Raw genomic sequence first — 17,365 nt, 5'->3', positions numbered from 1 at the left:
TTCGGCCCAGATAAAAAACATGAGCAAGTATATGGGATTATTGATGGGAGGTATTTTGATAGAAATTCTTAGAAGCAGATGGCATGGGATTGAGGCAGGGATCCCATGCCTGCCTCCCTATGGGAGGTAGTTTAGAGGATTGATAACTGTCCTGCCCCAGGTTAACTAAGGCTATTTTAAAATATAACAAGTGTCTGTGTATTGATTGATTTCTAGCCGGGCCTACAGATAATACGGGTAATACAGATAATTTTAAAAACGATATGTGGCGCCCAATGTGGGGCAGGTATCCACACTCCTAAAAATCATATTTTATCATAGTCTAAAAAGGGTTAATAGCTCCCAGAGAGCATTCATGATCCAGAACAAAGATGACTAAATACTCCGTGGCCAGTGGGAGAGGTGGACCAGGAGGCTGGCAGTCTTCTAAACTTGCCTGAGAAATAGAGTTAAATGCCTAAAAAAAAAAAAAAAAACTACTATGGTCTCTTTCCTAGGTGCCATGACAGGAGGCTCCTGGATCTTTTTTAGCTTTTTTTTTTGGTGTTTATAAATTTGTTTACAATGTGCTTAGTCATAGTCACACTTCTCCTTACCCTCTCTAAAAATGTTCAGGGAGAAAGGCAGAGAGTGGAGAAATGTGAGACTAAGTTACGAACAACTAGAAAGGGAGAAGGGACTGAACTCTTCTCCATAAAGTTGGCAGCAGCTGGAATTCTAAGCTCCTTAGCTACAAGGTGTTTGTCAGGGCTTTCTGGAAAAAATTCCACCAAAGAGAGATAACAATAACTAAATTCCAATGAATGGTGGACAGGATTTCACTAACTAACGCCTAAATTGGCACAGATGACTCAAGGCTTAGACTTTTCTGGTTTCCTTGTTTGAATTTTTTATTGAGATTTCTAAAAATTTTGACTAAATTGAGATAAAATAGTTTAAAGAGGGCAGTGGTGGCACCAGCCCTTAATCCCAACACAATAGAGACAAAAGCCAGGTGGAACTCCTGAATTCCAACCTGGCCTCCACAGGCTTGACCCCATACTGATAAGATGAGATGTTTACAAGAGACTGCTTAGGATTTAAAGTAACATTTTTTGGTCTGTTCCTTTTCCTTAACAATGGATTATATATACTTACTGATCTAAAGGATAGATACACGTCAATCTGAGGTTTATGTATTTTTAAAAAGGGTAATAAAAGTGCTTTAAGTATGTTTTGTTGGTCAAGGTAAAGACATAGGTTGAAAGGGGAAACAGATGTGAAGCTACAGGGCTCCCTCATAGAGAAGGGGTGAGGCAAAACCACCCAAAACAAATGTAAAAAGCCAGGTACAAGATACCTACGGCCTAAGAAATATATTTTGTTGGTCAAGATAAGGACCAATGTTAAAAAGAGAAACAAACATACAAGCGGCCTACATAGGTACAAGATACCTACTATCTACATAAACCCCTAAGATAAAATGAAAATCTATCTGATGTTTATTTAAAACTTAATGCCTCTTTTTTTCTGCTCAGGACAAGCAGCTTGTTTCTAAAATGAGAAACATTTTCGCGGGAAACAGGTTGCGGCCTGGCTTATACATCAAGCACCACAGAGCCTAAAAAAAGACATTTAGAACTATACAATCTTATTTTGATTCCAATATGATGATTCTATGTTCATTGTTAATGGTGATGTTATATTTTGTCTTTAAAAGAGGTCAAAATAAAACAGACCTGAATAAAAGAGAGACTGCTAACTTTAAAAAGTCTATGTTTACATGAATTCAAACTACAGAACAAACAGTTAACTTATATTGCTAATCCCAATTCAGGGAAATAGCTCTGAGACTGGCTGAGACACGTGCATCCTGTATACCTTATACATTCATAGTTTTAAGACTGTCTAATGCTTGTGAAAAAAAAATATGCTTTCAGAATAAAAGAACCAGACACTGACACTGGACCAGACCTGACAGGATTCATTCCTCCGACAAGCTGAGATGATGACATCCTGCATCCTTCATGTTCCAGCCCCAAGTGCTTTGGTTGCTGTGTTCCTCATCAGAAAAGGACAGCTTCAAAGAAGGCTCCTGATCCAGATTGGTCCAGCATTTCAGATTGTCCCACATAGGACTAATATTAAGCCTAAAACTTCTCAACACTTAGAGACTGGACCACAAACGCTGTTCCCAGCTTGTTTAACCACTTTTTTATTTGGGGCCCCCTGCAGGTATTCTCCGCCCCAGATCAGTTTGAAAAAAACTTTAAGAGAAAGAGGCCCTTTTCCCTTAAGGGGGGTTGGGTAGATTTTTGGTTGCTTTCTTGGGCTATAGATATATATTATCATTAAAAGGTATAGAGATAGGGGTTGTAAAGAAAGAAAGGGGGAGGGAGCATAGAGATATGCAGGAGTGATAGTAGAAAAAGTAGATTATTGAATTCTTGTTACATCTCAATGGTTATCCCATCCCTTGTGTCCTCCCATTCTTCCCTCCCTCCCATTTTCCCCTTATTCCCCTCCGCTATGACTGTTCCTGAAGGGGAGTACCTCCTCCTGTATATGCTCATAGGGTATCAAGTCTCTTCTCTGTAACCTGCTGTCCTTCCTCTGAGTGCCACTAGGTCTCCCCCTCCAGGGGACATGGTCAAATGTGAGGCACCAGAGTATGTGAGAAAGTCCTATCCCAGTCTCCACTCAAGTGTGGAGAATGTTCTGACCATTGGCTACATCTGGGTAGGGGTTTAAAGTTTACCACATGTATTGTCTTTGGCTGGTGCCTTAGTTTGAGCGGGACCCCCGGGCCCAAATCTGCCTATCATAATGTTCTACTTGTAGGTTTCTAGGACCCTCTGGATCCTTCTACTTTGCCATTCTCCCATGCTTCTCTCATCTAGAGTCCCAATAGGATGTCTTCCCCTCTGTCCCAGTTTCCTGGTAAGTGAAGGCTTTTGTGGGACATGCCCCTTGGGCTAGTATGCAGATATAAGTGAGTATATACCATTTAAATCTTTCTGCTTCTGGGTTAACTCACTCATTATGATAATTTCTAGCTCAATCCATTTATCCACAAATTTCAGGAATTCCTTGTTTTTAATAGCTGAGTAGTATTCCATAGTGTATATGTACCACAGTTTCTTTATCCATTCTTCTACTGAGGGACACTTAGGCTGTTTCCATGTTCTGGCTATTGTGAATAAGGCTGCTATGAACATGGTTGAGCAAATTTTCTTGTTGTGTGCTGGAGCATCTTCTGGGTATATTCCACGGTGTGGAATAGCTGTGTCTTGAGGAAGCCCTATTCCCATTTTTCTGAGATAGCACCAGATAGATTTCCAAAGTGGCTGTACTAGTTTGCATTCCCACCAGCAATGAAGAAGTGTTCCTCTCTTCCCACATCCTCACCAGCATGTGGTGTCACTTGAGTTTTTGATCTTAGCCATTCTGATGGGTATAAGATGGAATCTCAGAGTTGTTTTGATTTGCATTTCCCTGATGACTAAGGAGGTTGAGCATTTCTTTAAGTGTTTCTCGGCCATTTGATATTCCTCTGTTGAGAATTCTCTGTTTAGTTCCAAGCCCCATTTCTCAATTGCGTTATTTGGTTTGGTGGTGTTTAGTTTCTTGAGTTCTTTATATATTTTGGATATTAGACCTTTGTCAGATATAGGGTTGGTGAAGATCTTTTCCCAGTCTGTAGGCTGTCGCTTTGTTCTCTTGACAGTGTCTTCAGCCTTACAGAAGCTTCTCAGCCTCATGAGGTCCCATTTATTAATTGTTGACATTACGGCCTGGGTTGTTGGTGTTCTGTTCAGGAAGTTGTCTCCTGTGCCAATATGTTCCAGGCTCTTCCCCACTTTTTTCTCTAAGTGACTTAGTGTCTCTGGTTTTATGTTGAGGTCTTTAATCCACTTGGATTTGAGTTTTGTACAAGGTGACAAATATGGGTCCAGTTGCATTTTTTTACACATAGACCTCCAGTTAGACCAGCACCATTTGTTGAAGATGCTATTCTTTTTCCATTTAATAAATTTGGCTTCTTTATCAAAAATCAAGTGACCATATGTGTGTGGATTCATATCTGGGTCTTCGATTCGATTCCACTGATCAACCAGCCTGTTGCTGTACCAGTACCAAGTTGTTTTAATTACTATTGCTTTATAGTACAGTTTTGTCCCCGACCCGTGGGTTCAGTTATTCGTGGAGTGGCGAGGAGGGTCGCGACCTGTGAATAAAGAATTGGGTGAAAGAGAGGCACGAGCCCAGGAAAACTTTGCTTATCAAGGGCCGTTTATTGTAAGGGGGTATCCAAATTATAGTACGCTCTGAGAGGGCGGGGGGGGGTGGGAAGGAATGCAGTGGAAAGTTACAAAATCTTCTGGGCCAGGCCCAAGGACAGCAGGTGTGGAGTGGGGTGATTACACAGAAGCCTCGATACACCGAATGTTCTTTTTCTCAAGGTCAGGCTGGATCTTTGTGGTTGCCAGGCAGAATAATTATCTCAAGTATGCAGACAGCTGTGGCTTTCAGCCAGCAGGGCCTCTCAGCCACTGGGGCAGGTCAGGCAAGGTCCTATGGCTCCTGACATCTCCCCCTACTCTAACTAATACAGTGACGGGTGGGCAATTGCCAATTAACATAGTCTAGTCTCTTGCCAATCAAGGTCTCAACCCGGAGAGCGCTCGCCGTCGGGATGGCGGAAGGCAGAAACCAGCGCCAAGTCAGGGCATGGTACTTCGCAGCTCTCTGTATTTTGCCCATGTTTGACGAAACGGGTGAGAGTAGAGGTCTGATCTCCAGAGGGCACTGATATACACAGGGCTGTCAACCCTGTGATCGGCCCCTATATGGCCACTGATATACTCAGAGCTTAACTGGGTGCTCCAGCCCAGCCTGGCTCTGGATCCGACCGACACCTTTTGGCTGGAGGTGGGACATTGGGTGTCAACCCACATACAATCAGACATGCTCCCCAGGAGGCCATTAACAGCAGGCAATGTACTTCCTGTGTAGTGCTTTGCCTCGCACCCCGAACGTGATGAGAATTACGGCTTAAAGGCTGTCAGCCAAGCCTAAGGAGGCTACCTGGCCTTAATGGCAAGAAGGCATGAATAATAAGGGCATGGTCTCCATCTGTGTGGACACCAGCCTGTATTTGAAAACCCGACTGTACAGTAGAATGAGGGGAGATTTTAGGGAGGAGCCACTAAGAGGTGTCTTTGTGGAGCCCTGCCAGCCAGCGGCCTCCTAGCCACTGCTTTTTGTCCAGGGCCCTGAAATTGAGGGGGCAGCCAAACGAGATTGGCCCAGGGTTGGAGGAAGTCCTGGGCGTAAACTCAGCTGGGGGGTCTTCGGTGTCCAAGCGATGATAATGGACCTGAACAGGGTTGGTAGCCGCATCCACCTGTGCTTTTAACAAACTGGAAAGGCGGTTAGGGCCCAAGGACCAAAGGAGAGGAGGAGAATAATGTCCACAAGGGGTCCCAGAAGGCTGGGCAAGAGGGGTGGTGAGCCAGGGGGAGGAGGAGAACCAGTTCTGATACCGGACTTCTGTTTCTCTCTTGGCTCGCTGCATTCCTCCAGGGCCTGGGGAAACTTTGTCAAGGCTCTTTTGTGCTAAGCCTGTTTTACTGACATAGACGCAAACTCCTTTTAAGAGCAGCACAGAGCCCCCCCTCTTGAGGAAAGAAGGGTCGAGGCCTCTGCGGTTTTTGAAGAACTACCTCTGCAAGGGAATCAAGGGAGTCTGAGGGAGGGAGCTCGCGGAAGGCCACAGGCAGCGAGAGGGTCCCGTCTTCCGGAATTAGTACTGTTGAGGTGGTGGCACAGAGGTCCAGTCCTGGGCTGGGGGAAGGGGGGGCCGAACAGGAAGTGAATTGGCAGGGGGGAGAGGGATTAAGGATGGTGGAAGGCTGGCTGGCGGCACCAGAGTCTGCTGGATCTGTCCCGTAGCAGGCACTGGGCTCAGGAGAATGAGGAAGAAGATGAGCAGGGACATTTGGTGCTCTGTCCCCTGACGCTGCTGATAGCTACTGCCCCCTGCCGCTCCTGATGTTGCTGCTGCGGCGGCCAAGATGCTCTCAGCTTGGCGGAGCCTGCTCCTTGCAGTGACTGCAGGGGGAGACGGCCGTGGGAGCCATAGCCGCCGTTGGGAGCGCTGGTCCTGCCGGGAAGCCTGCGAGCCACAGCCTGTTGCATGGGAAGCCGGCTTCTGGGGCTGGGAGGTCTGTTGTGGCAGCTGAGGCTTTAACATGATGGCAGAGAAATTAAAGAATGAAGGGAGAGGAGGGCCTGGGGATGGGCCCCAGCTGGAGAGCGCAGGAGCATGTGATGGATGTGGCGGGTGCAGGATCTTCACTCGCAGACTCAGCTTCTCTGGAGGATGGGGGAGGAGCAGGATTAGATTGAGAGCGGGTGACAGGGAAAGTAAGGCAGGGAGCTGAAGTCTGTGAAAGACGAGAGTTTAAAAGCGAAAGCTGTTTTTGAAGGAGAGCGATTTCAGCAGCATCTGCAAGCTGGGAGTGAAGATGGGCTTTTAGGTTACAAAGGTAAGAAGAATATCGGCAGGAAGGAGATTGATTATAGGGGAGAACAGGAGGCTGCAGTTTACGGGGTGAAGCTGTAGGAGGTGGCCACTCTTCAGAATGATCTCCAGCGGCTTTTTCTTCAAGGGCTGCGGCGTCGTCAGGGTTAAGGGAATCTCCAGCAGGGGGCACAGAAGACTTTGTAGTGGATGGAGAGGCTGTCTTGGAATTCTTACTGTTAAGAGGGATAACAGGCGCGCAAAAAGGGGAATAGCCGCATTCCATAGAGGAGGCAGGATCTTCATAAGCGGGGAGAGGCAGAGTCGGGTGGGGGGATAGAGACAGGGTGGATTTGTTGTTGAGGAGCGGCCTGGTCCGAGGTCTGCGCTAAAGAGGGCAAGGGGTCAGGCTGGGAACTATTAGGGGGCATATCGATCAGGGTGAAAGAGGACTGTTGGATAGAAGAACGAGAGGAGTCACGAGAAGATTGGCAAGAGGGTGGGAGGGGCTCACGCAGGCATAATTCAGCAACAGAAAGAAGTTGTTTTTGGCCACTATCGTTTTCAGCCGATTCAATTACATTTCTAATAAGCCCCCAGTAAGAGAATACACTGTGTTTGACTGCGTCATTGCCTTGTTTTTCAATTAAGGCATTTAGTTCCCTGCCCACCTTTTGCCATTTTTTAGAGTGAATAGTAGGACCATCAATCATAAACCATGGACACGTATCAGCAATAAAAACAAAGAACTGCACCAAGCTTTTCTTTTTAACCCTAATGCCCCTCTCTCTCTAAGAGTTTCCTTTAAGTCCTTAACGAATCGGACTTCCTTGGACATAGAATGGCCCATTCTTGAGAAAATGCGGATGGATGACTCACCTAATAACAAGACTAGCAGGGCATGCAGGCCGAGTTATGAAAAACCAAGCGGGATCCCTTAATCCGTCCGGCGGCGATCCGTGCCTTGTACCCCACGTCGGGCGCCACTGTTCCCGACCCGCGGGTTCAGTTATTCCTGGAGTGGCGAGGAGGGTCGCGACCTGTGAATAAAGAATTGGGCGAAAGAGAGGCACGAGCCCAGGAAAACTTTGCTTATCGAGGGGCGTTTATTGTAAGGGGGTATCCAAATTTATAGTAAGCTTCTGAGAGGGCGGGGGGTGGGAAGGAATGCAGTGGAAAGTTACAAAATCTTCTGGGCCAGGCCCAAGGACAGCAGGTGTGGAGTGGGGCGATTATACAGAAGTCTCGATACACCAAATGTTCTCTTTCTCAAGGTCAGGCTGGATCTTTGTGGATGCCAGGCAAAATAATTATCTCAAGAAGGCAGACAGCTGTGGCTTTCAGCCAGCAGGGCCTCTCAGCCACTGGGGCAGGTCAGGCAAGGTCCTATGGCTCCTGACACAGTTTGAGATCAGGTATGGAGATTCCTCCGGAGCACCTTTTATTGTACAAGTTTGTTTTAGCTATTCTGGGTTTTTGTTTTTGCATATGAAGTTCAGAATTGAACTTTCAATGTCTTTAAAAAATTGTGTAGGTATTTTGATAGGGATTGCATTGAATCTGTAGATCGCTTTTGGTAGGATGGCCATTTTTACTATGTTAATTCTCCCGATCCATGAGCAAGGAAGATCATTCCATCTTCTCAGGTCATCTTCAATCTCTTTCTTCAGAGTTTTGAAATTTTTTTCAAACAAGTCCTTCACTTGCTTAGTTAGAGTGACTCCTAGATATTTTATATTGCTTGTGGCTAATGGGAAGGGTGTGGCTTTCCTAATCTTCCTCTGCAAGCTTGTCATTTCTGTATAGGAAGGCTACAGACTTTTTTGAGTTAATTTTTTTCCAGCTAATTTGCTGAAGGTGTTTATCAGCTGTAGGAGTTCTCTGGTGGAATTTTGAGGGTCACTTATGTACACTATCATACCATCTGCAAATAGGGATAATTTGACTTCCTCCTTTCCCATTTGGATACCCTTGAAGCTGTCTTATTGATCTGCCTAGAATTTCAAGTACTATATTGAAGAGATATGAAGAGAGTGGGCAGCCTTGCCTTGTTCCCGATTTTAGAGAAATTTCCTTGAGTATCTCACCATTTACTTTGATTTTGGCTATTGGCTTGCTGTATATATCCTTTATTATGTTGAGGAAAGTGCCTTGTATCCCCGATCTCTCTAAAACTTTAAACATGAATGGGTGTTGGATTTTATCAAATGCTTTCTCTGCATCTAAGGAGATGATCATGTGGTTTTTTATTTTAAGTTTGTTTATATAGTGGATTACATCGATGGGTTTCCGTATATTAAACCATCCCTGCATGCCTGGAATGAAGCCTACTTGGTCATGATGAATGATATCTTTGATGTGTTCCTGTATTCGTTTTGCAAGTATTTTATTTAGTATTTTTGCATTGATGTTCATAAGAGAAATTGGTCTGAAGTTCTCTTTCTTTGTTGAGTCTTTGTGAGGTTAGGTATCAATGTGACTATGAACTCATAGAATGAATTTGGTAATGTTCCATCCATTTCTATCTTTTGGAGTAGCTTGAAGAGTATCAGTATTAGCTTGCCCTTGAAGGTCTGGTAGAATTCTGCACTGAAACCATCTGGCCCTGGGCGTTTTTTGGTTGGGAGACTATCAATGATTGCTTCTATTTCTGTAGGGGAAATGGGACTATTTAGCTTGTTTATCTGTTCTTTACTCAACTTTGGCAAATGAAATTGATCAAGAAAATCGCCCATTTCCCTTAGATTTTCAAATTTTGTGGCATATATGCCTTCAAAGTAGGATCGTATGATTCTTTGTATTTCTTCAGTGTCTGTTGTTATGTCTCCCTTTTCGTTTCTGATTTTGTTGATTTCAATACTGTCTCTCTGCCTTTTAGTTAGTTTGGCTAACGGTCTGTCTATCTTGTTGATTTTCTCAAAGAACCAGCTCTTGGTTTTGTTGATTCTTTGGACTGTTTTCTTAGTTTCTAATTTGTTAATTTCACCCCTGAGTTTGATTTTTCCAGACGTCTACTCCTCTTGGGTGTTTCTGCTTCTTTTTTTTCTAGGGCTTCCAGTTGTGTCATTAAGATGCTTATGTGCGATGTTTCCAATTTCTTTCTAAAGGCACTTAGTGCTATGGATTTTCCTCTTAGCACTGCTTTCAATGTATCTCACAAATTTGGGTATGTTGTTTCTTCATTTTCATTGAATTTCAGAAACTCCTTGATTTCTTTCTTTATTTCTGGGTCTCTGAATGAGCGCTGGGTCAAGCCAAGGTATCCACAGCCTTCTGGGTTCCCTGCCAAGTCCAGCCAGGGACCCTGGGCCCGAACCATGCGCCGAGCTCAGCTAGATTCTCAGGGCCTGAACTGTCTGCCGAGCTCAGCTAGGAATTCTAGGCACAAAATGCACACAGGGTCCAGCCAAAATTTTGGGGGGCTGGGACTGCACCCCAAGCACAGCTAGGGGATTTTGGCCCAACGTGTGTGCTGTCATCAGTTATTGACTCAGAGCCTGAACTGTCCGCAAAGCTCAGCCAGGAATTCTGGATTCAAACTGCACACCGTGTCCAACCAGAATCTTAGAGCCAGGACTGTGCCAAAAGCTCCGCTAGAATCTCTGGGCCCAATCTGTCTGCCAAGCACAGTTAGGGTCTCAGGCCCCAAACTGCACGCCGAGCTTCACCCGAGTCTCTGGGGCGGAATTGTGCACTGGGCTCAGCCAAGGACTCTGGACTCACACTGCATGCTGAATTCAGCCTGGGACTCTGGGTCTATACTGCGTGGATAATCCAGCCAGAGTCTTGGAGCCGCCGAGCCTGTGCGCACAGCTCAACTAGAGTCTCTGGGCCCAATCTGCCCGGCAAGTCCAGCTAGGGACTCTGGGCTGAATCTGCGTGCTGACCTCAGCCTGTGTTAGCACCCCAGCTAGCTGAGCTGTGCTAGTGTCTTGGGCAGAACTGCTCATTGATGTAAGCTAGTGCCTCTGGTGGAGCTGAGTGCTCCGCCCAGCCTGTGTCACAGCTGGAGAACTGCGTCTGCACTGAACTGGTGCCTAGAGTGGAATTGAGTGCTCCGCCCAGCCTGTGTCACAGCAGGTGAACTGCAGCTGCGCTGAGCTGGTGCCTAGGGTGGAATTGAGTGCCCACCCAGCCTGTGTCACAGCAGGGGAGCTGTGGCTGAGTTGAGCTAGTGCCTAGGGCAGAATTGCTTGCTGCACTGAGACAGCGTCTCCACGGCACTACGCACTGAGCTGAACCCAGGACTCTGGGACTGAACTGTTCACCGAGTCCAGTTTGGGTCACAAGGCACCACGCAACCCAAATCCCATCCAGAGTCCCCTCTCCCGCAGCAACTCCCACCAGCCACCACACTAATCGCCTCCACCGGAAGGCTCAGAGCTGCAAACCTCAGCCACTGCCACTGCTGATGCTGGTGCCGCTGGTGCCGCTGGTGCCGCTGGTGCCGCCGCTGATGCTGCTGCCTCTGCCGCTGCTGCTCCGATCCGAAAAAATCCACACTCCTCCCGTGTGCAGGGGCACGCAGGTCCTCCGCACCCTGGTCCCTCCGAACCGTGGAGCACTCCCACTGCTGTGGTGTGGGGACCTTGGTGTTCCTGGCTCAGAAATCTGTGCAATTCCCTGAATTGTTCACTGGAGCCTCCAAACACAGTCCACACTGCTCGCTGCCATCTTGGATCCTCCTCTACTCCTCAACTTAAGGCCTTAATTGTTACTCACAAATAGGGTTTGTGGGGGATGGGCTACATGGCCAATGTTCAGCCATCTTGTCAGAGCCTAGGCTCCTATTTCTCCAGCAGTCTGCCATTCACCAGAAACCAGCTGACCTTGTCGTGGGTCGGCAGTTAGACACCTGTTGTGGTTTATTGGGGGGGGCTGATCATTCTAGACCCCCCCAGCTACTCCTTTTCCAGTAGGACTACTGATAAGATCAGATTAAAGGCCAGCTGCCTGCAAGTAGCAGTTCTGAGAACTTTTTCCTGACTAACCAGATTTTCACAACTTCCTTTTCTCTCTGGAATTTCTCTCCTGCAATTATACCAGCTGTAAAGGTAGATACTTGCTAGAGCATTCCAGAGTTAGATATCCATAGCAACCCTTGCTTACACAAATACCCATGCCTCTGTACCTATATAAACTCTGTGAAATTTTTCAATAAACGGGGTTTGATCAGAATCCAGACTTGCCCCCTTCTTCGTGTCTTGTGTTCTGTCACTATACAGAAAAATTCTCTTCCTGAGCATTAGTCGAACCCTGGCAGGCCGAAGCAAGGGTTAATTTTGATTCATTGATACAGAATTTTGTGTATTGATGCAAAGCAGGTTTAATTTTGATACATTGAAATGGAATTCAAATTTGGTATTGTTCTTTACACATTATATTTCTACTCTAATATGAAGTATTGTACATATACAACTCAATTCATGTGTACGGCCACACCATCCTGAACACACCTGATCTCGTCTGATCTCGGAAGCTAAGCAGGGTCGGGCCTGGTTAGTACTTGGATGGGAATATATACTTCTTTAATGGTGCATTATCAGTCTTGTAAAATAAACCTGTTTTTTATTCTCTCCCTTCACAACCACCCCCGCCAACTGGTTTATGTGCCTGAGACAGGTCATAGGGAGCGTATCTCAGTGGCAGAGCACCTGCCTTCCATGTGCAAAGATGCAGTTTCAATTCTTGACACTAAAAATTATAGAAATTATGTGTGTGTGGTGTGGTGTGTGTGTGTGTGTGTGTGTGTGTGTGTGTGTGTGTGTGTGTGTTCAGAAAGTCCTTTTTTCTGTTTGGTCTAGATGGCTACTGTGACTCTCAACTGAATTTTTAAAACATCTGTGTCTTTCAAAATTTCTCATTCTGCACTTAGCTATGTGTTTCTTTCATTGAACTGTTCTTCTGGACCCTCTTGTGTATCCCCGAGTACTCATGAGAATATTTTTAATTGCCTTTTCAAGAATCCCTTAAATTCCTTCGAGAATCTGGGAATCTGGGAGAGAGGAATTCCTTTGTCTCATAGGAAATGTCATGCTCTCTAACTTTTCTGTTTTCCTCCTACCTTTGTGTGCATGCCTGCTTCCAAGAAACACCCATCCTCTCCAACTTTGTGGGGTTTGTTTAGAGGTAAGACTCCATTTCCTATGGATGGGGCTAGGCATCTGTAATGCAAATGGTGTGCTAGTTTGAACCCTGGATGCACCCCTCAGTATGATGTCTGTGCAGTTCATCTATAATTCTATCAGCAATGTTTATGGCTTCGTCAAAAACCTTGGTTGTAGGTGTTTTCAGGTTTTTGTTTAGGTTTGTTTTTTTTTTTTTTTTTTTTTTTAGTTTTGAGTTTTTGGTTTTGTACTATGGTGGTGTTGACACCAATCAACTGTTTGTGGGCTCGTTTGTTTCACCTGGATAGAGATGATCAGTATACAGGGAGAAGCTCTGCAAGTGCTGTTCTCTAGGGAATTTGTGTTTTTGTCAATGTTTGGTGGCCAGGAGTGGCAGTGGTAGACAGACAGGAGCTGCCCTCTAGTGGTACAGTCCCAAGGATTCCTTGGGTACTAGGAATCTTTAGGAGTTACTGCAAGGCTCATCTGTAAATAGTAAAGGCTAAGCATCTCCCACTCACCAGTGATAAAATGTTATAAGGCTTTAGCGCATTGTGCAAGAGTTTGTTCTTATCAGTAAAAGAAGCTTTTAACAACCTATTGGCTGATGCCAGCCAGACTGTTGACCTTCAAGAACTCAGAGGCTGGTTCTTCTGTAAATGACACATGAAGGCAGTTGCCTTTTGACTTGCCTGGAAATAAGCCTACCAATTTTTTGCTACATGTACTGCAGCTAAAATTAAGAACCTTAAAAACATGGGTCCACACTTAAGATTGAAGGCGGTCATTTTAGCCTCCAGGAATACATGTCCATTAAACATAAAGATGAAGCAAAGCATAGAAATTCCTCAAAAAAGGAGATAGGCTTGTAGGACACGGGTCATAGAATAATTAGATGTAGTTGTCAACTTGACACAACTTAGAATCATCCCTGAGGAGAGCCTCACTGGGGACTGTCTATATTGCGTTGGCCTGTGGGCATGTCTGTAGGGGATTTTCTTAATAGAATTGAAATGGGAAGACCCAGTTCACTGTGAGCAGCACCATTCCCTATGCCCAGGGCCATGAACTGTGTAAGTGTGGAGAAACCAAGCTGAGCACAAGCAGGTAGATGAGTACGCATGCGTTCTCTTCTCTCTGCTCTTGACTGTGGGTGTGATCTGAAGCTCCTGCCTTGACTCTCCAACCCCATTACAGACAGCTGTGTACAGACAACTGTGAGTTAAGGCAACCCCTTTCTTCCTGAAGTTGCTCTTTGTCAGGGTATCCTATCTCATCAAATGGAATTAAACTCGGACATGTGGCTTTCCCAAAGTGACAAATCACAAAAAATCTGTCACCAGGCTGACTGTTTCTTCTTTGTACCAGCAGTCTGTGAATGATGCTACCAAAGACTCACAATGTAAGAGGAAATCAAAATGATTGCAGATCCGTGGCCTAATGCCAAGCTGAGCCATCTAAGCACACAAAGGAGCGAAGTGAGGAATGCTTCTGTTAAGTCCAATTCCTTCCGGTGTTTGCAACAATAAAATCCTCTGTATAGAGTTGGGTTTCTTCCACTATAAAAACAGGTGAGATGAATAACTTTTATAAAAAGTGTGAGGTCAGGCCCAGGGCTGCACATCTCATCTCTGAAAGCCATGATCCATGGGCACCACTAGGTGATGCTCTTTTCCACCCCTGAAGGTTATGGAGAGCAGGCCTATTTTACCCCACCCCTAAGAGGCTGAGCTCTCTCTCTCTCTCTCTCTCTCTCTCTCTCTCTCTCTCTCTCTCTCTCTCTCTCTCCTCTCTCTCTCTCTCTCTCTCTCTCTCTCTCCCCCTCTCCCTCTCCCTCTCCCTCTCCTTCTCCCTCTCCCTATCTTCCTCCCTCCCTCCCTCCCTCTCTCTCTCTTTCTGTCTCTCTCTCTCCCTCTCGCTCCCATCTCCCTTCTGAATAGGTTTCTTTTATAGCTTTCCAAAACACTGTCCTTATAGTAAGTAAACCATGTGCCTTTACTGCAGCTTTCCTCAGCCCCACTGAGGCCCAAAGGGTCGATGACAGTAACAGAGTGCTGGGTAGGTGGAATTTAAAGACAGATGGGTGTGGTAATGCTAGCACTTGGGAGATAGAGACAAAAGGGTCAGGAGTTCAAGGCTATCCTCAGTTACCCAGTGGGTTGGAAGCCAGCTGAGTTACACAAGACTGTTTCAAAAAGAAGAAGAAGAAGAAGAAGAAGAAGAAGAAGAAGAAGAAGAAGAAGAAGAAGAAGAAGAAGAAGAAGAATGTTGAAATTTGTAGGCGATAAGGCAGGTGTAACAACTGGAGTAGAGCATCTGTGCCAACACAGCACTTCCTGATTTGATCTCCGCTTTGTCCTAGTTATGAGGCTGCTCATGGAACTAAAAAAATGGGGGGGGGCAACGCTCCTGCAATGTTCCCCAGTGGCAACCCTCTAGAGAGCCTAACTCAGAGTGGCTAACACTCTCATCTCCTGGGCATAGGATACATGAAGCGTATTGCTCAGAGGCGGGGGTACATGCATTCCGCCTGAGGTCTTCTGTCCTCAGTTACCTTTCTTCAAGTGTCTTCCCCACAGTACAGGAGAGCCATGCTATTTCCATGGTGTCCTCGGTTTTGGTGGCAGAAGTGTTGTGCTCACTCAGAAGTTTGTGACCTACCTAGCTGGGTCACATGACTCAGCAGGTAAAGCAAAACCTGATGATCTGGGTTCTATTCTTAGAATCTGTATAAAGTTAGGAGAGACCCAGTCCACAAAGTTGTCCTCTGCAAACCATGCTGTGAGGTGTGCATAAACACACACATCACATGCGTGCATACACACGACATACAATAATAACATATAATAACTATTTTAGTAAATTTATAGCCCATATTCAACCATCATCATTTGTATGTTGAATGTTCTCCATGGCATTGGAAAGCTATGAAGTCATAAATATTATCCTAAAGTCCAGCAGAATCTAGTGATGGCTGCAGAAAATGGTGGTGACCCGTCATGGTGTTCTTGGTCCTTTAGCTGGAATTACAGAATGTAGAAATGCTCAAATTTATTCAATTTTCTTATGCCCAAAACTGACTGGCATACCTGGGTGGTATGTGTGATTCAAACTGACCTTTCTACAAGGAAAATTAGAACCTGGATTAATAACTGAACAAATTGTAACCTCATGCATGCAAGACTCTAGTAACTTTTTGACTGAGTCTCTGCCCACCACAGCAGCTGAATCTTAACCAATCCCAGGCAGTAGTCTGCCAAATTGTATTCAAACGAGGCAAAACGTGAGTGCACCCAGCTAACCTGCTGTTGTTTCTTGTTTCCAGTAATGGACACCGCTCACTTCATGCAGAGAGTGGCCTTAACTTTACTTCTTCTGGTCACTAGAATGCCCAGGCATTAGAGGTTCTTTCACGCTCAAATATACTTTGTTAAACTTAGCTAGTCATAGGACACTTACCCAGCCCTGTACCTGAGTGCAGCCAAAGGATTTTGATGAGGTGTTTGTAAGCACAGTTCAAGCTGAGTAACTCACAGTAAGCATCCATCTGTGGATGAAGGGAAAGCAAAAAGCACTTGCATTCACCTTCATGTGACTGCAACACAATTCCTGAAGCAGCTAAGTTTATACAGGGATGGGACTTTTTTTTGCTCACAGTTGTGATGGTTTACATCCAAGGTCAGATGGTAGGAACAGGCAGAGATACGGAAAACCAGAGAGAGACTGGTGTCCCACAGCGCCCTTGGTGGCTCTCTCCCAATGCCATAAGGACCTCCCACTATGTCCCACCACCAGGACTTTACCAAAGACGCCTTTAGGGGATAGTCAACACCCAGATGGAGGACTCCGCTCCTAGTCACCATAGGTCTGTGTACCTCACAAATCAAAGTGATTTTATTCTGCCCCCCAAGAACTACAAAGTCTTAACTGTTGCAGCCTCACTCAAAGCCAAAGCCCATTGTCTCATTTGAGACTCAAGACCAACTGAAGTAATCCCCTGCAAAGGGCCAAAATAAGTGACATGCTTTCAAGATACAATGGTGTAGCAGGCACAGGGTGAACAGTCCTGTTTCTAAAGTGAGAGAGAGACAGACAGACAGACAGACAGACAGAGAGACAGAGAGACAGAGACAGACAGAGAGACAAGGACAGACAGAGACAGAGACAGACAGAGAGACAGAAAGAGGAAATTAGTCTGAAGTAACACCGAAAGCCAGTGGAGCAAGCACTGAATCTTACAAAGTATGGCATCTGGCCCAAGGGCACCATGCCCTGTGGCTTTGTTCTTTGAAGCCCACATGGTTTCTCGCTGGGGCTGGTTTTGCATGCAGCCTACAGCTTTGACTAAGAGCTGTTGTGTGGGAGCACCTGCTTTCCTGGACTTTCCATGGTGCTTTGATCACTCAGCACCGCTATGCACTGTCCCTCGCACCCACTGAGGGCACCATCTAAGAACACTGCCTATTCTGAATAGGGATGTAAGCCTGTGATCTTAACTCCTGCATGTCTGTAAAGCAAGCATCACTCAGAAGACATGAAGATCTGTGGCCTTGGAGGGGTCTGCCTGTTTAACCAAATAAAGGAAACTCAGGGCAGTCGTGGTTACACAGAGCACCCCAGTGCTCTTCCACAGTGTGCCCTGGGTGCCCATATGTTCCATCATTGCACCCACGTGCACACCACCTCAACTGCTCTGTCCTAGCACAAGCTCCCTGAAACACTTCTGAGATACTGGCTGCCCCCAAGTGAGGGT

The sequence above is a fragment of the Acomys russatus genome, chromosome 1 (genome assembly GCF_903995435.1).
Source record: "Acomys russatus chromosome 1, mAcoRus1.1, whole genome shotgun sequence".
Classification (NCBI taxonomy): Eukaryota; Metazoa; Chordata; class Mammalia; order Rodentia; family Muridae; genus Acomys; species Acomys russatus.
The sequence above is the reverse complement of the archived record's forward strand: the minus strand, read 5'-3'. Positions refer to the sequence as shown.